Raw genomic sequence first — 24,907 nt, 5'->3', positions numbered from 1 at the left:
GTGGCGTCCTAAGAGCCAGATAAAGGCACTCCATTACTGCCAGAGCTACAGATACGATCCACACCTAATAAGGCAAGAATCTAATACAAAAGCAATCTACATGTTAATGATGCATGCTTCTTTACAACTGTATTCAGCCCTCTGGGCCAGACATTGTTCAATACCCTCTTCAGAGGCCCACTATATTCTCTCCCTCTGATTCTCACACTCACTCCACAATTCCACTTGTGTTTTGAGTGCATCATTCTTTCAGTTCAAATAGTAGTTAGCAGGAGAGAGTGTCACCAAGTTGTAAATACTCCAAAATCAAAGTTCCAATTTACCATTTATTTGATCATAATTAAAGAGTGCTTCATTTATTTAATTATGTTCAAACAGTTATCTTTTATTCGTCAAAGTTTTGACTTTGATTAAGTAAGCCCAACTCTGATTAGGGGGACTTGGCTTAGGCCAAGACGATTTACTACGGTTAACCAAAGCATTACAGAGCTGACTTCGGTCAAAGAGTGTTGACTTCGGTCAACAAGACTTGGCTTACTCCAACAGGGTTGATTACGGTTAACCAAGATGTGCCAACTTCGGTTGGAGAGACTTGGCCATAATTAAGGCGCCTCTACTGTCCGTCAACCCCCTTAATTATGATCAAGAGGGTTGACCTTGGTCAACCAAAGAAATTGTTCTATGTTATGTGCACATGTTTGCTTGGTGGGGACGCCCACACTGACTACAATTATTATTTGCATGCAAAGCACTCACCATTAATGGGTGCCATGGTTGCGCGCTTTAGTTAATTGTTGCAAGTACCAAGAGAAGTTGAAGAACCAAGTAATATGGAGCTTAGCAAGCATTCAGGAGATCACCCGCATGACCAAGTGCTACAAAGGCTCCAGAATTTCCCTTACGTGGCATGTAATTAGGACTTAGGCTAAAATTATAACAAGTGGCATCTTGCCAAGAAAGAAATGAGCTATGAGCTCTTGTAAAATATGGATTCATGTATTCTTTGTAACTCAGCCTGAGAGCTGAAGCTTGTATTCAGAATTTCTCTTGATAATAAAATCCTTCCAGGGGGAGGGGCAGCCCAACATATTATCTTGGGCCCTAGTGCTCTGTGTGTGTGTGTGTGTGTGTGTGTGTGTGTGTGTGTGTGTGTGACATTCTGAAGAAAGCATATGCCTGAGGAAACTGTTGTCCCATCCTAGAATGCAATCTCTGTGTCCAAATAGTCCATAGTACCCAAAAACGAACCCAGTGAAAGAAAAGGAGGAATGGAGACATCTGAGCTGAGGAGCATCCAAACATCCAGAAGAGTTTCCCGAATCTGATAGAGGGAAACCGAAGCCGCAACAAATGAGAGACATGAGTGATCAATATCTGAGAGTGCGGGCAAGACCATAACAAATGGGGAACTGTCTCACGGTGATGAGAACAACGGAGGCAGGAAGGGGAAGCAATGCGACGTGCTGCCAATTTCACCCCAATAGAAAAAGCTCCCACAATACATCTCCAAAAGAAAAGCCTCTGTTTCAATGGCAATTTAGCTTTCGAAATTTTCTTGAGTTGTGATTGCCACCAAGATAAAGGTCTATCCAAATTCCAAAGCGTGTTGGCATGCTTATCAATCCATGGTGGTGGAAGAAGAAATCTGTAAACCATCGAGGAGGCCAGATTATGCATTGAAAGTAAGCAGATATCGGGAGATAAGAAAGTCAGATTCCAGTCCAGTAATCTGTCATGTACAAACAGTGAAGGAACAGGAACAAATGGCTGCAACATAATTGTAAGTATTCTCCAGATGGGCCTATGATGCAGACCCAAGGGGAATGTCCTGCAAGCTTGTGGAAATGAAAGCACATAACCATGTTGATCCACAACATCTCCGACAAATCTTATGCCCAATTTCATAAGATTATATGCTTTAATAGGAGCCTGTAGAGCAAGAGGAGATTCCAACACCTTGCTTCAATGGATGCTTTCCAAGCGAAGAGAATTACCATGATGGGAAGAAGCACCTGACCATTTAGCATAAGAGAGAATTCTCTTCCAATCATGAATAAAAGCAGTAGAAATAGGACAACCAGGAATTTTCCCCTGAAATGTGGACATGACTGCTTCCCAGTGATCTGTAATCCAATGCCCATATGCATGTTTCATGTTACCACACATAGCTGCTAGCATAATAGCCCATGCTGTTTTTGCTGAAAAAAATCAACAATCATGGTGCTCTTTCTTGCCAACATATGAAACTGAAGATTGAGAATATTCAGTCCCCCATGAGTCTTAGGAGAACAAACGGACTGCATTGGAAGTAGTCGCAAAACCTTTTTGTGAGATTTGCTTTTCCAAAATATCTCCATAGCCTGGGACGTATAGGAGGCCAAATGCTTGAAAGACCAAGGAAGAAGCGGCAAATAAAATTGCACATATGCCATGATGATAGACTGTACTATCCGAAGTCGAACATGTAGAGGCCAAGTGGACAAATGCCAGTATTCCAACTTCTTGTTTATCTTTTGAAGCACCCATTTGAGCTGTTGTTGAGGGGTGATATTCCAGCCAATGGGATACCCTAAATGCCTCACAATAGTATGGGAAGAGATAATGTGGCCTGGCCAGAGAAGTGCATGCCAATCAGCTTCTTTCAATGCTAGAAGATTTGATTTCTGAAAGTTAATATGCAGTCCAACAGCTATGCCAAAATCATTCAGAGTATGCATCAAATGAGAGAGATCATTTTGAGAATTCCTCGGCATAAAATATGAATCATCAACATATGCCTATGCAAGAAACTGCTGTGCCCCTGGAATTTGCAAGCCATGAAGCTGCCCTGTATCTGCAAGATGGTCCATATGCAACAATAACGGATGAGTAGCAATCTCTATATGATAGTTATGCCGCGAGGGACCTGGATGCTACTAGCCTTCAAGTGTTTTCGGACTGTTTTTGAGTTCTTCCATTAGGCTCTCTTTTGGAGTCTAATGTCATGTACATTGATCTCATGTTAATAATATAGTTACTGGTTTCACGAAAAAAAAAAGTGTGTGTGTGTGTGTGTGTGTGTGTGTGTGTGAGAGAGAGAGAGAGAGAGACACATTCCCCCGTCCCCATTCTATGTGTGTGTGTGTAGAACTTTCATGATGGCGCATAGAGCTTCGTCCATCTCTTCCTCTTCTGTCTCGGGTCTCCTTTCCTCGTCTCTAAGCTGCGCTGTTCAGCCCTCTTTCGTTCCGTCTCTGAGTTGCGCTGTCCAACCGTCTCTGGTTCCGTCTCTAAGCTACGCTGTTAATGTGTCGTCTGCTATTACTTCGTCAGTCCAACCTTCCCTTATTACCTTTGTTAATTCGCTATCTGCTTTTACACCGTCTGATATTACGTCGTCTTTTACGACATCATCTGTCCCGTCCGTTTCTAATAGCCTTGCTACTATGCCCTTCTTTTTTCCCTCTACTCAGCCCTCTACCGTTCATTTCATTGATGCGTCCATCCAACAACCCCGAGAGCTTTCTAATACGGTGCTAGCTGCCTCAGGTCCTTTCGTCTTTTCTACTACAGCTACTTCTTGTGCCTTCACTCATAGTTCTTTGCAACGGAAACGTGCTGGCTCCTTGGCACCGACTTTAGTCAAATCAGCAAAGTTGGAGTCCTCAGATGGTCCTTCATCTTCTTTACAATAGGTTCTACTTCGTAGTCTTTGTGCTGCTTCGGTTACAACAGTTCCTTCTTCGGGTGCCCCTTTGGTTGTCTCTTTGGACTTTGCCCCTGTGCTCTCCAGTCTCCGATAGGCTCAACAGCTTGGGGTTTGTCTTTATTTCATGGGCAAGGTTCTTTCTAAGGATCAACTTCGTCGCTGGGCTGATGTTGGAGTGGGTCCCGATCTTATTTCCTCCTTTGTCTTCATTGGCAAAGGTTTTCATTATGCTCACTGCTCCTCAATTGATGTGGTAGAGCATTTGGTGACTCGTGTCGGTGTCTCTAGCACTGGATCTTTTGCCTATGTTATGCCTTGGGATCCTCTGCTTGATCCGACAACCACTCTACTTACTCATTGTCCTGTTTGGATTACCTTGAAGGCGCTACCAGTTTCTTTACTTTCGCATCGTCCTGCCCTAGCAGCACTTTTGGGCAGAGTATTGCATGTCCCGAGGCAAGTTTTCTTTCAAGCCAGTAGGAATATTCGGCTATGTGTGTTGCAGGACATGGAGAAGCCTGTGCCCTCGACTATGGATATTGATTTCGGTTTTTCCCATCTGTTCCGCATTAGGCTCAATTTCGCTTCATTTCCTACAGCCTGTTACAAATGCAAACAGGTGGGCCACTTTGCAAGAGCTTGCTCTTTTTCTTCACGGTCGGCTTCCTTTATCCCTGTTTCTTCCTCTGCTCTTTTACCTACTCCACTGCCAGTTCAGCTGTCTTCTACTCCTCCTCCCTCTTCAGCTGCTCCTACTCATCCCAATAAAGAATGGCGTCCAGTGAGTTCAAAGGGTGGTACTTCTTTGGTAGCTGTAGCACCTCTTCTTTCGAGCAATCCTTGTGCAATGTTGTCTCTTCAGCAGCAGCAGCAGGCATAGCAATCCTCTGTATCTCCTGCTCTAGTTTCCATAGATCCCTCTTCAGTTCAGCAATCTTCTTTGGTTGGTGTGGAGACTCAGACAACATTTCCGGCTCTTGAATCAGAATCTTCTGAGCTACTGGTGGATCTCTCTTCTTCGGATCTAGTGCAAGATGGCCTTATGGAACCAACTGTGGATTTGCGAGAGCAAGTTACTCAGACGACGATTGTTAATATGGATACCTCTGCTGGACTAGATACTGACGCTCCATCAATGTCGGATCTAGCAATTGCCTCTACCTTTTCTCTGGACACTATTCATCCGTCGTTGCAGCAGGTTTTTGACCCTGTAATTCAAAAATTTCAAGTGCATGCTTATCTAAAGAAGAATCACAAGGGTAAAAAACACCTTCATTTTATTGATGGTGATGTGGTTCCTTTACAACAGTTTTTGCAAGCGAATAATCTCACCTTGGCAGATATCCTATTGGATGCCTCCCCTGGTGATTTGTGATTGTTTTCACTTTTCCAGTTTTCAGTCAACCTCCTAGATTTTTCCAGGAGCCTACTTGTAATCTTTTTACTTTTGTACTTCATGGTGGGTTTTCACCTCTTCTGAGGTTTCCCACGCAAAAATATAAGATTTCACCCAAAAAAAAGTGTGTGTGCGTATGTGTGTGTGTGTGTGTAATGTCTGCGGTGTGTGTGTGTGGAGAGCTTGTGAGGGTCCCTGCTGCTCAGCCTCGCCACGATCCCGTATAGGCTCACGACCTGTCTGTACAACTGTACGGACGTCGTACGTCCACCATACGGCTGTGGGAACAGCCCATCTCCTCCCTGCGCAGCCCCGAGCATCTCCGTTCCTCTGTTCGTCGTCATCCCCGTATCCATTCTGAATCCCCTTCTGTATATCCGTACCCCCCCGCCTCTTTCCGTACAGCCTAGTCCCCCGTGTTCCGTCAGCATCCCCGCCTGCTTTTCTTTTACTGTACAGCTTCTGCGCGCCCTGACAGCCTCCCCGTATGGTTCGGCCTCTTCCGTACAGCCTCTTCCGTCTGCCCGTACGGTCCGTACAGCCCGTACAATCCGTACTCTTGCCCGGTACTCTTTGTCCGTACTCTTTGCCGTGCAGTTCTGTTTTTTTTTATGCAATTTCATCAATCCCAACCTGCATACCTCCATGGAGGACCAGCTTAAAAGTTACTCCCACAAGGACTCGACCCGGGACTCCAAAAGACAGCAAGTCGATTTCTCTACTGCAGCTTCTGTAGATGCTCACTATGTTTTCGACATGCTCAAAGATGAATTTCATCACAGCCGGAAGGAGTGGGCCAAACCTCCCCCGGCCCTTAAACATAAGCTGAAGCTGCCCTCATTGGTCGCTCCTCTTCGAAAGTTCTCTCAGCAAGCAGTTATCATTTTCTTTCCAGGGAAGTTACCTTCAGCAAATGATGTGGCTCAGTGGGTTCAAGCTTTGTTGGGAGGTTGCTTTGTTGAAGGAGTATACTTTGCTTCTCGAGGTTTTTATGAAGTGCACTTTTTGGATGCCTCATATCGTCAGCAAATATTGGAGATGTCACCTCTATTCTATGGCAGACAAATGGTGCATGTCATGCCATGGTCGCCAAATAAAGATTATCACGGTCTCATTCGACATCACTGCCCTGTATGGGTTGAGGTAGTGGATTTTCCGGATTATATGAGGGCTGAGTTACCAAGTCTGGCAGCTACTTTGGGGCAAGTTGTATGCCCACCCCGTCCTTCGGGTAATCGAAATCAGTTTTGTGTTCTTTGGGATATAGATCACCCAACCCCTCCTTCCATTGCGATAGAAGTGGAGGATGTTCCCCTGGGCGAAATGGGGAGTATTTGCAGGTGCTTGTTTCACATGTCATAAGTTTGGCCACCTAGCCTCACAGTGTCCTGCAGTCCTGCATCAGCTCCCACCTACAGCCATTGCTCCAGAAAATACTTCCTCCCCAACTTATGACCCGGGGCCTAAGGCTATGCCTACCAAGCTGGGTGATGTGACATCTAAATCTGTCCCTCTCAAAGAAAATGTGGTTCAGGTTTCAGCCAAGCAAAAGGATAAGGGAAAGGGCAAAATTTCAGAATCTCATGCCTCTCCAAGGTGCCTGGCAACAACCCAAAAAGGTATTTGGGCTCAAGCCACGACCCTTACAATCTCGCCATTGGGATGCCTCAACTTCCAGACCTCTGCCCCTGCTGATAGCCTAACTTCTCAACTGTGGGTTGATGTGCTAAAGAGGGGAATCCCTGTATGTGACAATGATGAGGATTACAGAGCTAATGATCCAGGAGGCCAGGTGGACGTTGATGTCATGGCTGAGGCCTGACAGCTTATACCTCTACTATGTTTTTTGGTTTGACGGTACATATCTCAATGTCTACTTCAAATACTTGCATTACATACAATGTTCAAGGTCTTTGCAATGTCAATAAGTGGAGACTTTTCTGGCACTATGTACATAGAATGCACCCCGATGTAATCTCTTTACAGGAACACAACCAACACTTCTTGGCTGGCCAGCAAGGTCACTAAGCTGGTTATGATATCTTTTATGCTGGTACAATGCACTTTTCGGGGGTCTGCATGCTAGTGAAACATGATATGCAGCCCACGGTTGCTTACAATGACACCCAGGGTCGATGGATGGTGATCAGATGCATCTGTCATGCTGCTATCTATGAAATAGCATCTGTTTATGCCTCTCAAACTTCTGCGACAAGAGCTCGAATGTGGGCCTCCCTCAAACAATATCCATGGCTGTCCAATGTCTTTTGTGTGGAGACTTTAACAACTCGCCTGCCATTCAAGACAATACCACTCATTGTTGTGCTCTTCTTCTGTCTTAGAAAAGACCAAAATATCATCAAAGAAAGTGCCTGTAGGATTTGACAATTTTGTCCATCATACGATTGAAAGTAGCTCGTGCATTGGTTCACCCTCTTTCTCTTTAACAAAGACCATATACGCAAAAATTGCAGACTTTATTGATTTAGCAATGGAAATATTTAATACAACAAAAATGTTCTCGCCTTTTTCCTTGGCCAAAATCTTGTGTTGCTTATTCCGATGCACAAAACTCAGGGTTCTTGCTTTAGAATCAAGAACTACCTCCTTTCTATGCAACCACAGCATACCCAAAATAGCATCATAATGCTTGAGTGGTGAAACATAATACTCTTCGTGGTCTACACATAGTCATGTACATGAATTCTGAGCTTTCCAATCAAAGGTGTGACCTTTTTCTTTTTTTTTTTCAAAAAAGAGACTTCTATTAAGTAAGAAAGAAACCTGCTAGAGCAAGCTCTGTACGGAAATACACCATGCTAAGCATGTAGTAAAAAACACCTCAGAGGAATGGGGTAGAAAGAAACCAAGGCTGAGGCTGAAAATGCCATCTCAACCCTGTAGAAGTCTCAGAGTCTCTCCAATCTCTGAGAACAGTAACTCTCTTGGAGGAGGCTGCTCGAGATGATCCCTGCATGGTCGCCCAAATGGCCATCAGAGTGTGTATCGTATCTGTCCAAGTACTGGCCAAGATCTGAGAAGGGTGAACCTGAGAACCCTCCAAAGCCTCAGTGCATCTGGCTCTCCAAATGTGCCATGCTGCAATGGTAGCTAGGATCTCCCCTGGAGAGTCGACCAGTGAGCAGCCCTGAAAAGAGTGGCCGGAACATCCTCTAGAGAGCACGACTCCACAAGGTGTCGTCGGATGTGAAGAGCCCAAGAGGAATCAAGTCTCTCAAAAAATACTTGGGGCCCTGAAAGAGTAAGCCAAGCCACTGATCCCCAGGTCATATAGAAAGGTAGGCGAACAAAAGTGCTGAAAAGTCTTGCAATCCCCTTCCATATGATTCTCGTCTGTCTGCAATCCCAAAGGCAGTGTTGTACTGTCTCCAAAGCAGAAAGGCAACGAGGACAAGAAGGGTCAGCTCCGAACCTGGATCTCCAATGGTTTACTGCTATCCCACCATGAATAGAAAGCCAAAAGAAGAGAGTGATTTTTCTATTCCGGTGGGATTTCCAGAGTCTCTGCCAAAAAAATTTATGCAAGTCAGCAAGAATCTGAAAGTTCTCCCAATGATGAGCTCTGGTGGGCCTCCAACCCCTACAGCTGAGCTGGAATTTCCTGGCATTACTGACCGTGTAACGAAAGAAAGGGATGCCCTTCTCTCGGTGCCCTTCATCTATCCATTCCCATTCCCCAAGGTCCCACTGCAAAAACTTAATCGGGACACCTCCATAGAGCCACAGCCTCCATGAGCCAAGGGCGAGGAGAAGCGGTTCAGGATCCAAGTACCACTGCGAAAGAGAGCCATGCTCCATGAAGCCCACTATCCTAACTGGCTGAAACGGTACCTCCAATGATCCAACAATGTCTGCAAATGAGCCCTTGCTGCAGCAAGGCGCTCCTGAATCCAAGCATCTGTGGGTCTCTTCTGCTCTTCCCTCTGAAGGGACGCTAACTGCTGGCATATACCAATCTCACATCTGAGAATCTCACGTCTCCTAGAATCAGCGACTGTATGATAATAGTCACTAACTCCGAATAAGACTGCAGCTACCTGAGATGGGTGGACAGCTCCACCCTGTATGTGAGAAACCCAAATTTGTAAAATATCCTCCGTGGGCAGAGCGTCCTCTCTGATGAGGCTCAAGAATCTACAACACCACTGGAAAATGATCTGAGGTAGAAACACCAGTAAAAATACATACAAATCCTCCTCTGTCAAGTGCCCAATCGTCTACATAAAATCTATCAATGCATGCATGAATGGGCATGTGTATTCTCCTGTTCGACCAAGAGTACAGAAGTGACTGTGGCATAATATGAAAGGCATCATCCAACCAAGTGTCCCTGCCACTGAACTGAAAGAGGAAGGCATCCCAGGCTGTCCTCTCCAAAGAATGAATTCCACCCTGTCTACCTCCGTTTTTGTCTGAAGGCAACTCAACCATGTTGAAGTCGCCACCAATGATCCAAGAATCTGCAATGGGGGCCCAAGAGAGTAACTCCTTCCAAAAGGAGATCCGCTTACCTCTGTTGTTGGGAGCATAAAGATTGAGAAGACCAATCTTACGCCCTCCAATCAAAATAATGATCCATTGAGCTCTAGAAGGGGAGATAATACCATGACCAGCAACCAAGGGGAGAATAGAAAGAGAGACCGAAATGCAAGTACCTCCCCTTGTGCCCATAGCAAGCGACCAGAAGATATGTCCTGAAAGCAGTTTGCCAGACTTAGAGCAATCACTGCCATCCAGCTTGTGTTCTTGGATAAAAGGGATATCAATAGCACCTCCAGTGACACCTGGATGAAGCTGGTTCCGGATCAGCTGCCTACGGCGACAGTATGGAACTCCGCCTAGGCCCTGTATGTTCCAGTTGACTATCCTCATCAACAGGAGGATGCTGGATGGACAGGCTTACCCGACCTAGTAGAGGAGACCAGCTTTCCCTGGGCCGAAACTCTCTTGCTGAGGGCAGGAAACTCAATAGGTGAAAGGATCCCCACACCTGTTGAAAGGGAGGCCCTGTCAGAAGGAATTCCAATGACCGGGACCCCTAAGGTGGAGGGCACAAACTCCTCATCATCCATGAAAGTCGCCGAATCTGCCAGTGCCGAAAAAGAATTCCTGATAAGCAAGTCTGGCCGAGGAGTGCGAAGAAGACCTGCACTCGTGGAAGATGGAGGAGAAGGACCTGCCAGCCCTCTATCAGCAGAACTAGAGCTGGGGTCGAGGAGGCATGTGGCTGGGGTGAAGAGGAATCAGCAGCCCTCATCTACGCTTGCACTTTCTTGGTTGTCCTGACTGTGGCAGGAACAGTCTGCGGGAAAGAAGTACATGTAGCATCGTGGTCAGAAACCAAGGGGTCAGAAACCAAAGTGATTGGGGCTGGTGGATCTAAAGGCCCCTCCTGATGTGGAACTGTAGTGTCTGGGGCTGCAGCAACATCCACCTCTGGAGTCTAAAAGGCGTCTGTCTGAATACGATCGAAAGTCTCCTCCTGAGGTAAGGGAGCCGCTCTGATAGCTCTCCATCATGATACTGGGTGTGTTGCGGGCATTGGGCACCCTGCTGTCCCTGGTGGTCTTGGGATGCACGAAGCAAGGTGCCCTGTTGCTCTTGGTGGTCCTGGAGTGCGTGGTACAGGGTGCTGGGGAGGTGCAGTCGTGGTAGTACGTGAACGAGCCGCACCAGAAGACCTCTTGGGTCTTTTTCTCTTCCTTGGGCAGTCTCTAGCGAAGTGCCCAAGGGTCCTGCAAATCCTGCACTGGTCCTATCTACTTGAAATCTCGACTCTCTGTCGAAAGAGAGAGCCGTCTGGACACTGAAGCATAATGTGGTCATCTGAGATGTTAGGGTAAGAGACAACGACCCTAACACGAGGCACCCTGTCTGCACTGACTGCCTCTGCCGAGGAAGAAGGCATGCCAGGAAGGGAGGGGATCTCAGTGACCACTCCGAATGTGGCTCCGATAGTGGTAAGCAGTCGATAGTAGACCTGAGGAAGACCAGGAAATCTAATGAACAATGATGTGACCTGCCTATCCTCCTCGACCGGATCGAAGCCCAAGGTGTAGGGTAAAAGAAAGATCCTCCTCGAACCCAAAGCCAAGGGATTAGCTTTGAGAACAAGGGTTGTGGACTCGTGGGAGTCGAAAACCACTTGGAAGAATCCACGTCCCAAAAGTCGAATATCCCTAAGGTGTGGAGCGAGGTCTCCAAGTAACGCCGCCAACATCCAGTCTCTAGCCTGTGATCCGGAAGGATGTGACCCAAAGATGCGGGCGAAAAGTGATGTGGAGCTCTCTAATTCCACATCTTTCTTGAGCTGCTGCAACTCGTCTTCTAAAAAAATGACGGTTCTTGCAGCCGGTGGAAGTGGACAGAGATTGGCTGAATGGGAATCCATTCGCCAATCGATGTGAAAAGGCCGATTCCAACACTGAAAAAGCTCCGTCCGTGAAACTACTGCCCAGGACGCCCTGAACGCGGGCGCCAGAAGAAGGAGAAAGAGAGAGTAGGAGAGAGGGGAAGGGAAGGAAAGGATAGACTGAAGGGGGAGACGGAGGTAGGCTGAGGGGAAGGCGTGGGGAAATGAGTTAGGAAGGAAGGGGGCGAGGAGGGAGAGGGAGGAGGGGTTTTTTTTTTAACTCTTTTCTTTTTTTTTTTTGTCTCCTTGGGGACGGGATAGGAGGGAGGGAAAGGGAGGGCGGGGGAGAGGAAGGATGGGGAGGGGGAGAGGAAAGGAGGGCGGGTTAGAAGGTGTGACTTTGACTGGATCCCCTTCAAAAACAAGCTCTGCATCCAAAGATAATCCCAATTCTTCCGTCTTCCTAGCCTCAAAGCTAGGTCTTCTTAAATGAAATTATCGGTAGCCCCTGGATCAAAAAGAATTAAGGCATTCAAATCTCTTACTTTACCCCACGCAAGGCAAGGTTCTCGGTTTCTTGGTTCTGTGGTTTTGCCCAACATATCTGGAACTCCTCCCGCCACAAGCTTTGGCGGTTCTCTTGGCGGCCCTTGGACCCGTAGGCCTTTCGAGGCACTGGGCAACCATATGCCCTTCTTTTCCACAATGGAAACACTACCCTTCTTTCGGAAGGTTTCAATCTGTTCAAGAGTAAACTTTGACTTCCCTTTGAAAGGCTTGAATGGGCCCCTCAGCTTCTGAGACCGAAATCTCTTTGAACCTTGGGTTGGTGCTATAGTCCTCTTGCTGGTATCCACACCCTTCCCCTTTTCCGCCACAGTGTGAAGAAGGTCTTCCCTTAACAATTCAAACACGGAAGCTGAATGCATCAAATCTCGAAGCTTCGACTGCTTTGAATCAATGCTGACTTGAGTTTGTATGTTGGGAAGCAATCCCGCTCGACACTACCGAAGCTTCGTCTTTTCTTAAATTCTTTGAAGGGTGTGATATGAAGATAAGTTGTCCCAAACTTTTGATCATATGTCTCGATGGTGTCAAAGGCTTCCATGCACACACTTTCCCAGACTGTATGGACTTGGGCAAAAACTGCTCATAAAACTGCTTCTTAAAGTCTTTCCATGTCTTTGAGTCTCTTCTGCAACTAGAAGAGCTCCCCACCAAGCACTGGCACTGTTTGTCACGTAAAGACTTACAATCTTTAACTTGGACTTCTCGCGATAGTGCCCCGTTTTGAAGGCTATATCAAACTGACGAATGAACTGCATGTAAGAGTGGAGCAAGCAAAATGCAAGAGAGCAAGCAGGAGCAAAATGTACAGTGCAATAGATAAAATAATAGAATACAAGAGTTGAGGTGGTTTTGTCTAAGTGACAAAACCACACTAACCCACTAACTGTGGTTCGAGGAAAAAACCTCTAGTGAGGGAAAAGTGCCCCTAACTCACTTATGAATTACATTGGTCACTGCCTAGAGTTATGGCAATAATTCCAACACCCCCCCTGCAGTGCCAATGTGAGAATGTACAAGGTAGTAATCCATCACCAAAAGGAGATAACTTCAAGGCACTGTGAAATGCCTCAAACTTCTCACGTGGAAGTGCTTTGGTGAAGATGTATGCAACATTGTCACACATAGATCATACTGATCTCCCCTGCATGCAACTTCTCTCTGACATAATGATAATGAGCCTCAATGTGCTTCGGGCGAGCATGAAACACACGATTCTTTGCCACTACTATAGCACTCTGACTATCAGTGAGAATCGAAGAAGGACCCTCCAATGAGAGATGAAGATCAGCAAACAAACGACGCAGCCAAACACATTCAACTGTCGCAGTGAAAGCTGCCCTGTACTCAACTTCACATGAGGAAGTAGCCACAGTAGCATGTTTCTTGCTCGGCCAAGAAATTCAAGCTTTGCCCAAGAAGAAAAAATTACCACTTGTGGACTACCTAGTGTCATAATCTCCAGCGCAATCTAAGTCACTGTAAGCATGCATCTGCAAGTCACCCCCCTGGAAAACATCAAACCATAAGACTTTGTGCCTTGCAAGTAACGGAAGATGCGATTTACAGCCTGCCAATGTGTTGTCTTTGGGCTGTGCATATACCTGCTCACCTGAGATACTGCATACTGAATATCGGGCCGTGAATTGCACAAAATAAATGAGGCATCCAGCAGCCTGGCTGTAAAGTGTGGCATTCACCTTTTCACCTGTATCATACATGTAAGCCTCAGCCCTGGCTCCATGGGAGTGGCTGTAGGCTTACAATCTTGCATGTTGAATGTATCCAAGAGTATTTGCACATACTTGGATTGAGACATAACAATGCCGCGCTTGTCTTATAGGAACTGGATCCCCAAATAGGAATTTAACGCCCAAATCTGTCAAATTCAGCTTTCAATTCAGCCTTGAAATCTGCAATTATTTCCTTATTTGACCCTGTGAGCAACATGTCATCTACATAAAGAATGATGACCAAAATATCCCCCCCCATCCTTCTTGATGTAGAGGGTGCTTTCAGTGGGACTATTGTGTAGCCCCTTGCTTGCCACGAAGGCATCAATCTTGGCATACCAAGCACGTGGGGCTTATTTCAACCCATATAAAGCTTTATTCAGCTTGCAAACTTGAAGTGCATTGCCCGAAAATTCAAAGCCAAGAGGTTGTTTGACATAAACCTCTTCCTGCAAGTCCCCATTAAGGAAAGCTGTTTTTATGTCCAACTGATGGACATTCCAAACAAAAGTTGCAGCCATGGCAATAACTGACCTGATAGTTATCATCCGAGATGTAGAAGCAAAAGTAAACTCATAATCTATGCCCTTTTTCTGAGCATAGCCTTTGGCAACCAACCGTGCCTTGTACCTATCAATAGACCCATCTGGCTTCCTTTTCACTTTGAAAACCCATTTGGTACCAATAGCATGTTTTCCTGGTGGTAAATCCACAACATCCCAAGTCTGATTTTTCTCAATGGACTGCAATTCATTGTGCATGGCATTCATCCATGCACATTATCCTTGGCTTCTTAAAAAGTATCAGGTTCTTCTTCATCAAGAAGAGTACCTGCATAAGCTGATTCAACAGAAAGAGCCCCCTCTGAGTGTCTTACTGCACTACGAGTCCTGCCAGGCAAAGGTGCCTCAAGCCTACTCTCCCTGAGAGTCTATAGCAAGCAGTTCGGAACTATTTTTGCTGCATGTATCTCTTGAATCTCTTGCCTGACAACATCATCCACTGCCTGTAGAGGAACAAAATCAGCATGTGGCTGAATCGGGGCATGTGGAGCGGGTGGAGGCTGCTGTAAATGCTGATTTTCAGCATGAGCATCAGCTGTAGAACCAAAGCAATAGGAAGCAACCCCTCAAAAACATCATCTGAAGAAGCTGGCATAGTGAATTCAGCATGTGTATGAGCTGAATTCTCTGAAAAAATTACATCTCTACGCACAAAAATCTTGCGTGTGGCAAGATTGTAGAAACATAGCCTTTGCTTTCTGCACTTTACCCAACAAAGATACACTTTAGTGCCTTATCTGACAACTTATGTCGAAACTCCACAGGCAAGTGGGCATATGCAACACATCCAAAGACACGAAAATGATCCGCTGAAGGCTTTCTCCCATGCCAAGCCTCATAGGGAGTGATTGTCTTCAAAGCCTTTGTGGGAACCCGATTCAAAACATAATTGGCACACATGAGCCCTTCCAGCCACAATCTGTGAGGCAACTTCTTGCTAGTGAGTATGCATCTATCCATCTCCATGAGAGTTCTATTTTTCCACTCAGCTTTACCATTTTGCTGAGGGGTAAGCCTCACTGTAAGCTGATGTGTGATGCCTTTCTCATTCAAAAATGCCTCAAATTCATGAAACATATACTCCCCCCCTCTATCAATGCGAAGTGTCTGCACCTTGAGTCTTGTCTCATTTTCAACCTTGGCCACAAAGTGTTTGAAATGCATAAACACATAAAATTTTTTCTTCAAGCCATACACCCAAGTGTAATTTCTGTAGCCATCTATAAACGTGACATAATACAGATAACCACCAGTCTGTGGACTGTTGCTACCAAGGAAAGTAGCAAAACCACGCTCTGATACCATTGAAACCTAGCGCTGAAAAATCCGTACACTTCTCAAGATAGGTGCTGGAGCTGTGGAATTTGAATCGCCAATTAGATAGAGTGTTGGGAGAGAAGGGTAAGGAGCAAGATACACCACTAGGGCCCATAAATAAGGGCTGGACCCCCCCGAAGGTCTTTATTGCAATAGAATAATCTTTGTACAACTGGCTCTTGAAAGAGCATAGAACTGAGTACAATTCTGAATGAATTTGGGAGGCCTGGGGCCTTTCTTTTATAGACTTGGCCTAGCAAAAAGCTAGGGCATGCTTTCTAAAAGCTACTTTTACATAAAAGCCAAGCTTTCAAGCTTTTCTTCCTAAATTGGAGGCTTTGGGCGCCTTTTTAGTCTTGTGGGCTCTCTTTTAAAGAGGCGCCCCCTTGTCCTTGCTTGAGAGCCTTGTGGGACCTACTTTTTGTGCTTTTCTCCCCAATCTTGCCTCCTTTTTGCACTCTCTTGGGTCCTACACATTGCACCAACGAATTCCAACACTATAACCCATTAGAGGTTAGCAAAATGCATGCATTCCTATTTCTTGGACTGTTTCTAATCCCTTGTGGGCGCCCCCACAGTTCTCTTTTTACCAATGCAAGGCAAAAGTAAAACAATAAAACTTAATTCTGATTAACCAACTTCACTGTTCTTTGACCGAAGTCAATTCTAATAAAGATTACTCTTTATTTTCTTAGGATAAGTCCCAAATGGTGACACTATCTCTTGGGTGTAGACTTTACTGTAAAGACTGATCACCAAAGCTTAAGATATTCTTGACTTAGACTATGAATTGGGCAAATATGCTGTCAATGTATCATTTTCAGATTGTCCATACTCCAGGAGCACAGAATAGAGTGGCTGATGCCTTGTCTCAAAGACCCCAGGTTAATAATGTGACAATTGCTTATCACAAGGATCTCGAAGACATGAGGGAGCACTATGCCACTGATGCAAACTTTCGTGAAATAATGCAGCAAATGCAGGATGGGCAGTCCTCTAGTCAGTATTCCCTGAAAGATGGATATTTAATGAGCGATGATTGCCTTCGCATCACCCGAGATATAAGGCAAAAGATTTTGGAGGAATGCCATGCACCTCCATATGTTGGGCATAGAGGAATTGCAGCTACCACTCAGGCTTTAGAGAGGTATTTTAATTGGCCAGCAATGCACAAAGATATACACCAATTTGTCACCGAATGCCTCAATTGTCAAAAGGTCAAATATGACATGCAAGAGGCACCTGGCCTACTTATGCCTCTTCCCGTGCCTCAAGCACCATGGGAAAGTATCGCAATGGACATCATTTTTTATTTGCCAGGATCAAAATCAGGGAATGACGGGATCTGGAACTATCATTGATAGATTCAGCAAGTAGGCTCATTTCATTCCGGTACGCAATACTATGAAGGCAGATCATATGGCTAAAGTTTTATGGCACGGATCTTTAAGCACATGGAATGCCAAAGTCCATTATCAGTGACTGAGATCCTAGAGTGATTTTTGCACAGCTGATCAATATGCCAGAGACCTCCAGAGAGCTTTCAGCCCGGTTCGGACCGCCATAGAAAGGTCTCAAGAAAAGCATAAGAAGACTACAGATAAGCACAAGAGACAACTTCTCAAGCGAGGGGATTGGGTACTTTTAAAGTTCGAAAAAGCTAGGCTCCGCAAGCTTAAGGGCAAAGAAAAAGTATATGCAAAGTTCTCCCCCATGTATTAAGGCCCTTTCAAGGTTACAAATGAGATTAATGAAGTTGTATACAAAATGGCACTGCCATAGCATTGGAGGATTCACAATGCCTTTCATGTAAGTCTTCTAAAGAAATATCAGAGACCACAGTAACAAAATCCCACCAGAAGTGGCTGAGCTGGAGGAGGTCCTTCAGCCAGAGCAGATTGTGTACCATACTATACACAAAGGCCCTAACAGCAAGGAATTTTACGAGTACCTTGTAAGATTCAACAACTATTCAGCATTGGATGCCATGTGTATGGATGAAGACATGTCTGATCATCCACAGCTCCTAGATATTTACAAGGAAGCTTTTGAATTGAGGTCAAGTGAATAGAAGCCGAGGGAATGTCACCAAGTTGTAAATACTCCAAACTCAAAGTTCCAGTTGACCATTTATTTGATCATAATTAAGGAGTTCTTCATTTATTTAATTATGTTCAAAGAGATATCTTTTATTGGTCAAAGTATTGACTACAATCAAAGATACTTAATTCCATATATGTAAGCCTACTAACTCCGGTTAGGGAGACTTGGCTTAGGCCAAGAGGGTTAACTACAGTTAACCAAAGCATTACAAAGCTAACTTCGGTCAAAGAGTGTTAACTTCAGTCCACAAGACATGGCTTATGCCAAGAGGATTGCCTACGGTTAACCAAGATGTGCCAACTTGAGTCGGAGAGACTTGCCCATAATTAAGGCGCCTCGACTATCCTTTAAGCCCCTTAATTATGGTCAAGAGGGTTGACCTTGGTCGACCACAGAAATTGTTCTATGTTATGCCCACATAATTGCTTGATGGGGACGCCCACAGTGACTAGGATTAGTCCACATATTATTATTTGCATGCTAAGCGCTAACCATTAATGGGTGCCCTAGTTGTGCGCTTTAGTTAATTGTTGCAGGTATCGAGAGAGGTTGAAGACCCAATCCCCATGGAGGAGCAACAGAGAGCCAGTAAGGTTCTCAACATCAAAGTACGCGGGATACACCGATGGTTGATGCGACTATGTTCATGACCGCTACCCTGGGTGTGGCTGAGCACAGGACAGAGAGGGCATGGCGGGTGGGAAGAGATCCCAACCGTGACCCGACAGCTCAGACAGAGGGTCGACACACAGATCACACTTGGAGACATCCCCTCCTTATTTAGAGTCGGAGCCCGACCGATGGGGGTCGCAGTAGCCCTAGTTAGACGCAGAGCTACGACCAGGACTTCGTGCCAGAACTGCACCTCTGAGTGGCCGACAGCACTCTATTGCCAACTTCATGCCTCCACTACCTCATCCATCCTGATATCTTGTTGTTGTTGGGGAAGATGATGATATTGATGATGATGCTGAGATTGATATATAGTCGACCATCGACATGACTATGTTGTACTTAGGACTTAGTACTGCTATTCTGCATTTTTGCATTTTTTGCATTTTGCATTTTGCATTGGTATGGACGCTCGTTTAGTAGCTCCATTACCACAGCTCGTTGTATCAGGATTTTCACAGTCTCATAGACCCATCGGTCTTCTGAAGACTTTAATAAACTTTCTTTCTTTCTGTAACTCAGCCTGAGATATGAAGCCCGTGACCCGACAGCTCACACAGAGGGTCGACACACACCACACTTGGAGACATCCCCTCCTTGTTTAGAGTCGGAGCCCGACCGACGGGGGTCGCAGTAGCCCTAGTTAGACGCAGAGCTACGACCAAGAGACGTGCCAGAACCGCACCTCTGAGTGGCCGACAGCACTCTATTGCCGACTTCATGCCTCCACTCCCTCATCTATCCTGATATCTTGTTGTTGCTGGGGATGATGATGATATTGATGATGATGCTGAGATTGATATATAGTCGACCATCGACATGACTATGTTGTACTTAGGACTTAGTATTGCCATTCTGCATTTTTGCATTTTTTGCATTTTGCATTTTGCATTGGTATGGACGCTCGTTTAGTAGCTCCACTACCACAGCTCGTTGTATCAGGATTTTCACAGTCTCATAGACCCATCGGTCTTCTGAAGACTTTAATAAACTTTCTTTCTTTCTGTAACTCAGCCTGAGATATGAAGCTTGTATTCAGAATTTCTCTTGATAATAAAATCCTTCACGGGGGATCTAGCCCGAAAAATTGTCCTGGGCCCTAGTGCTGTGTGAGTGTGTGAGAGGGAGAGAGAGGCTGAAGGCTGAGCGCAGCAAAAGGTTCTTCAGTTGGTTCATTGTGTCATCATTTGATAATTTGGGCATGAGAAAAATTGGCGAAGCCAAGTTATAGAGAGAGTGAGTTGATATTAAAGCTCCAGATTTTATTTCCTAAGATAGGGAGGGTCAGTTTAGGGACAGCCCCACTCTTTTATGGTACAGACGAGATTCGGAAAGGAGACCATGAGTACTAATGAGCAATCCAAGACGGGTGGGGAGGAGGGATCAGTTTCCCCACCCCTATCACCACAAAATCTTGCAGATAATCCGATGTCTGCCATGATGACCATGATGCACACTATGATGCAAATTCACACATAGGTGTTGAGAAATGGTTCACTGTTAGTTATTCAGGGTTAGTGAAGCATCTTTTCAGATCCTACGAGGTATCTAGGACCTCTTTATATGTCAACTTATGTAGGATGTTAATTCCCCCATTAGATATATGTCACCACCCCCTCAAGACCCCTAGATGTAAAGTTACAGCCTTGATTTGAAAGAATTACGAACCTACACAAGATGCCTTCTATTATACCTGACCGCTTCCTTCTTTGTTTCCAATCTTGTTGGCAATACAGGGCTACATCGTCCGAGCAGAATTCTCGTTTCTCCTTGTTACTTGGTACATCTAACATGTAGCATGGAACAAAACTGCGAAGAATAATGGCTTTTTTAAGTGCATAGCCAGTACAATCCCTAATTAGGGGCTTAGCACATGGGAAAAAATAGGATGGGAATGGGAAAAGGTGGTCGCAAGTGGTCCCATGCATATTTCTATCCTATTCCCATCCCACCATGTGCTAACAAAAAAAGAACTAGGGATGGGTTTAGGAGGAAGAGGACACATGGCATCATTTCATGTGTTTAAGAGGTGGGGACCTTGTGGGGACAAGGACACATGTCATCCTTCCATGTTTTTGAATCCCTAAAGAAGGGGAACCCATTCTGGCTGCCAGGGTCTAGAGGCCATGGTCCAGGATGGGAGAAAAAGTGGCTACTCCCATTCTAAATCCATCCTAGACCACTTGGTGTAGGATGGGAGTAATGATGACAAAAATATTCCCATCCTAAACCCATGCTAGCCCCATCCATGTGCTAAGGCCCTTATGCAGTTTGAGATAAGTAAACAGATCAACTTTTTGTTTCTGTAAGTGTGTTACAGGCTTCTCAACTGTTACATACATCTCAACCTACTCTCATTCGCTAGTCTTGCAGCCTTTAACCTTTGTAGGCCATTCTATGGGCTATCCATAGGTGCCACTCATTCCTTCGTATGTGCCTTGTAGGCCTAGTTACAGTCAGGTAGGTCAATTGGTGCAGTTAGTACATGTACCACTTAGTCCAATTAGGGCATTTAGCCCTAGGGTTTTGTTATGTTGGCTCTCTCTTAAGTGAGCCTCCACTCTCAGTTTTGGCAGCAATTCATTACAGCATCTTGCCTCCATTTTTGAGCTTCCATTGCTTGCCATAGCCTACAGTGGTATCAGAGCAGGTCAGGAATCCATTCATTGATAGCTTTTTCAAGCTTTTTAACAGCCTCTTGAGCCCACATTCTTGCTGGTCTGCTAGTTTTCTACACACCCGTGAGCATTTGTGGCCTCTCCAAGCACTTCTGTGGCAAAAAAACCTTCTTTTGACACGAGAAGACCACATTTTGGAGTAGCTACCGCGAAGGGACACACTTTTCAGATCATTCCGAGCCAGCTGAGATCTGTTTGGGCTCGCACATGTGGTCGTACTCTACTGTACTGATTCCATACATCTATACGGAACTGTACTGACGTTTTCTGCTGCATTTATTGCACCGTATAGAACTGTATGGAATAGTTTTGACTGCATTTAATGCTGCACATGCTGTACGGGCTGTACGGAACAGATTCGCCTGCCTTTAATGACTTTATGTCACCATACGGACTTGTCAGAACTGCATTTAATGCTGAACAAAAGCATTAATTGCTGGTACGGTGCTGTACGGACCTGTTGTACACGCATTTGCTACTGTACGGTCTGCCTCAAGGTTCGTGCCAGCCGATTAGAAGCTTCTTTCAGCCTTTGGAGCTTTCTCGTGCTACATACCGGAGTTTGAAGACTTTTGGCGATTGTTGAAGCGATCCAAAGCCTCTCCTTGAGCCCATTCCTTCTCTTTTGGCTTCCCTTTGCCTCAGGCTGCGAGCTTCTCTCATTCCTTCCCTTTCCAAGTGTTTTCCTCCTCATTTCCAGCCCTCTCTTAGCATTTTTCATTGCCATTTGCTCTCATTTTCACCTCTCCTTCAAGGGTGAATTCCTATGCTCGCATTCAGATCCTTTTCCTGCTGTATTTTCGAGCTACACCATTGGGTAAGCCTTTGTTGCATTGGTTCTTTCCAATTTCTGCTTCATTTGCATTTTGGAAAGGCCCCGTGTTGCCTTGGAAGGCCTTGTGTTGCCTTTTGGGAATTTTTTGCAGCAAATACATCTTGGGACAGCAGAGAGTCATTTGCAATGATAAGCTTTGAAGTTTGAGCAGAATTCTGCCACTTGATTTTGAGAGGTTGCTTTCCTCTCATTCGCATTGTCAGATTGGTGCTTTTGCCTTGCATTTTTGGCACAATGGTTGGCAATAAGAATGATTTGTTTGGGATGCTTGGGACTGATGACAAGCTTGATGGCACAAATTACCCCATGTGGTCGTACATGATGGGGCATGTATTGGTTGCCAAGAATTTGTGGCACATTGTTTCAGGCTCTGAGGCCAGGCCTACACGCAACGCAGCTTCTGGTGGTACAAGTTACAACTACTGCCTCTGGTGCTACAGGTACTGGCTTCAGGCTCATCATGTGATGGGTCTAATGCTACTTCTGGAGCACTGCATCTATTGCTACAAGTACTTTGCCTCCTACACAGGAGCAGATGCAATGGGATGGTCGTGATGCCAAAGCACATGCCTTGATTGCTCTTTCAGTGAAAAGGGTCATTATCCCTTATATCCAGTCTTGCAAGACAGCAAAGCAAGCGTGGGATCAACTTGCGTCCTTATATCAGGTGCGGAATGAGGCGAGGGTTGCCTATCTCCAGAAGTAGTTGAAGGACTTGAAGCTTGAAGAGGGTGGTAATATGGATGCCTATCTTACCAATGTGAAGGATTTGAAAGAGCAATTGGCTAATATTGATGAGGTGATGCACGATTCTCAGCTTGTTACTAACACCCTTGATGAGTTGCATGATTCTTATCAAGGCTTTGCTACTACATTAGGGTTGGTTGTGCAAGTGGCAATGCCATCCATTATTCTTTTGACCAGCTGGTTGCTCTTCTCCTTCAAGAGGAACAAAGCCATGCAAATCGTAATGCTTCTATGGCTAGTGATCAAGCCTTTGCTGCCCAGCATAAAAACAAAGGCAAAGGCAAGGTTTTAGCTGGTAAATCCCATCATTCACATGCTGGTCACTCTCATGGTGCCTCTTCTTCAGGGAATAAAAATAAGAAGAAGAGATGCAACTATTGCAAGAACCTGGGGGGCATGATATCTCTGAATGTAGGAAGAGAATTGCATCTGAAAAGAAGAAGAAAAAGTCTGGTCTTGCAATATCTCGTTCTCCTACTCCATAAGGTCGACATGAGCCAACTCAATGTTGCACAAGACCAGCATTGGGCTTTCTTGGTTACATGTCAATATAATCCTGATGTTCATGATGTTAACGATGCCTGAATGACAGTTTCTGATGTATCTGATGCCTAGTTCTTTAATAGTGGTGCTAGCAAGCACATTACTTCCTATAGGAAGTTATTCAGCTCACTTGAGCCTACATCTAAGGGAGGGAGTGTCACATGTACCAATAATGCATCATATATAGTGAAAGGTGTTGGGCAAGTTCCTCTTACTTCTGTTTCTGGTTTCTAGTGGTCTTGTCACTCTAGAGAATGTGCTTTATGTTCCAAGCATTCGCAAGAACCTCATTTCTATTTCAGCCATAGCTACATGTGGCTATCAGGTTCTTTTTTATGGTGTTTGGTGTGCAGTATATAATGCTACACATGCCTTTACCATGGTCTTGACTAGCACATTGACTAGAGGTATGTATAGACTTGATGCTTGTCACAGATGTTTGGATGATGCTGCACTTGCAGAGGCACATGCCTTTGCTATTGATTCCTCTACCATGGCAAATACCCACTTGTGGCATAAGAGGTTTGGACAGCTCAACTTTAGGGCTTTGGTGAAGTTACATAAAGATGGTATGGTTGTTGATCTTCCCAAAATGCATTTACCTTCAAAGTATGTTTGTGAACCTTGTTTGCTTGGTAAGATGCAGTCGCAAGCTTTATTTGGTTCATAGTGATGTTTGTGGATCCATGCGGGTTGCAACTCTTGGGGGATTCTATTATTTTGTCACATTCATTGATGACTTCACCAGGTACACTTGGATTTTTGCATTGAAATCCAAATCTGAAGTTTCTACATGCTTCAGGCATTTTATTGCCTTGCCTTAGAATGAGACTAGGCTGCACTTTGCTCACCTTAATACAGACAGGGGGAGTGAATATATGTCAAAGGAGTTTGCTGTTTTTTTGGCTTCACGTGGCATTCATCATCAGTGCACGGTGCCTTACACTCCGCAATAGAATCCCGTGGCTGAGCGCAAGAATAGATCAATGATGGAGATGGCTAGGTGTATGTTGAAAGGCAAGCGCTTGCCTAACAAGTTGTGGTTGGATGCCGTTATGTGTGCTACTTATACTTTGAACAGATGTCCCACAAAGGCATCGAAGACAATCACACTTATGAGGCTTGGACAAGTCATAAGCCCAGGATTACTCACATGAGGACTTTTGGATGCTTGGCATATGCCCATGTGCCTTCTCAGACACCCACCAAGTTGGATGATAAAGCTTTCAAATGGGATTTTCTTGGGTATAGCTCAGAGAGCAAGGGCTACAAGCTCTACCAGCCCCACAAGTGTTTTGTCATTAGGGATGTTGTATTTGATGAATCCTCCCCTATGCCTTTGCTGGACTGTCAAAAACAGCCCGTTATTGATGCCCATTTTGACAGCTTGATGCCTTTGTTTCCATCATATGCTCCTGATGATGTCACATCTGAGGTTGTACCTCCTCCATCTGTTGGTCATTTGCAGCCACATGTGCAGCATGATATTTAGCCTTATTTACAGCCTGATATGCCTCAGCTTAATGAGGACATTCTACACAGGGCTCTTGACCAAGAAAGAGCTGAAAACCAGGAGCCCAAGAAGGTCCCCCGTTGGCTCCTTTTCATGCTTGGTACTTCATGCATTTCTTGGTTCAGCAAGAAGTAGAGTACAATTGCTACTTCTAGCTGTGAAGCTGAGTACAGAGCAGC

The 24,907-nt window shown here is 45.2% G+C and overlaps 1 protein-coding gene across 1 annotated transcript in view; it reads right to left on the bottom strand.

Annotated features, from left to right (window-relative positions):
* Positions 1 to 24,907, bottom strand: part of LOC147889174 (squalene synthase 8-like) — a 100,364-nt gene that overhangs the window by 36,136 nt on the left and 39,321 nt on the right. The gene's annotated exons all lie outside the window — the stretch shown is intronic.

This window comes from Dipteris shenzhenensis, chromosome 20 (assembly GCF_047967505.1).
Source record: "Dipteris shenzhenensis isolate YYH24624 ecotype China chromosome 20, Dip_SZ_1.0, whole genome shotgun sequence".
NCBI lineage: Eukaryota > Viridiplantae > Streptophyta > Polypodiopsida > Gleicheniales > Dipteridaceae > Dipteris > Dipteris shenzhenensis.
This window is presented reverse-complemented; position numbering and strand designations above follow the sequence as displayed.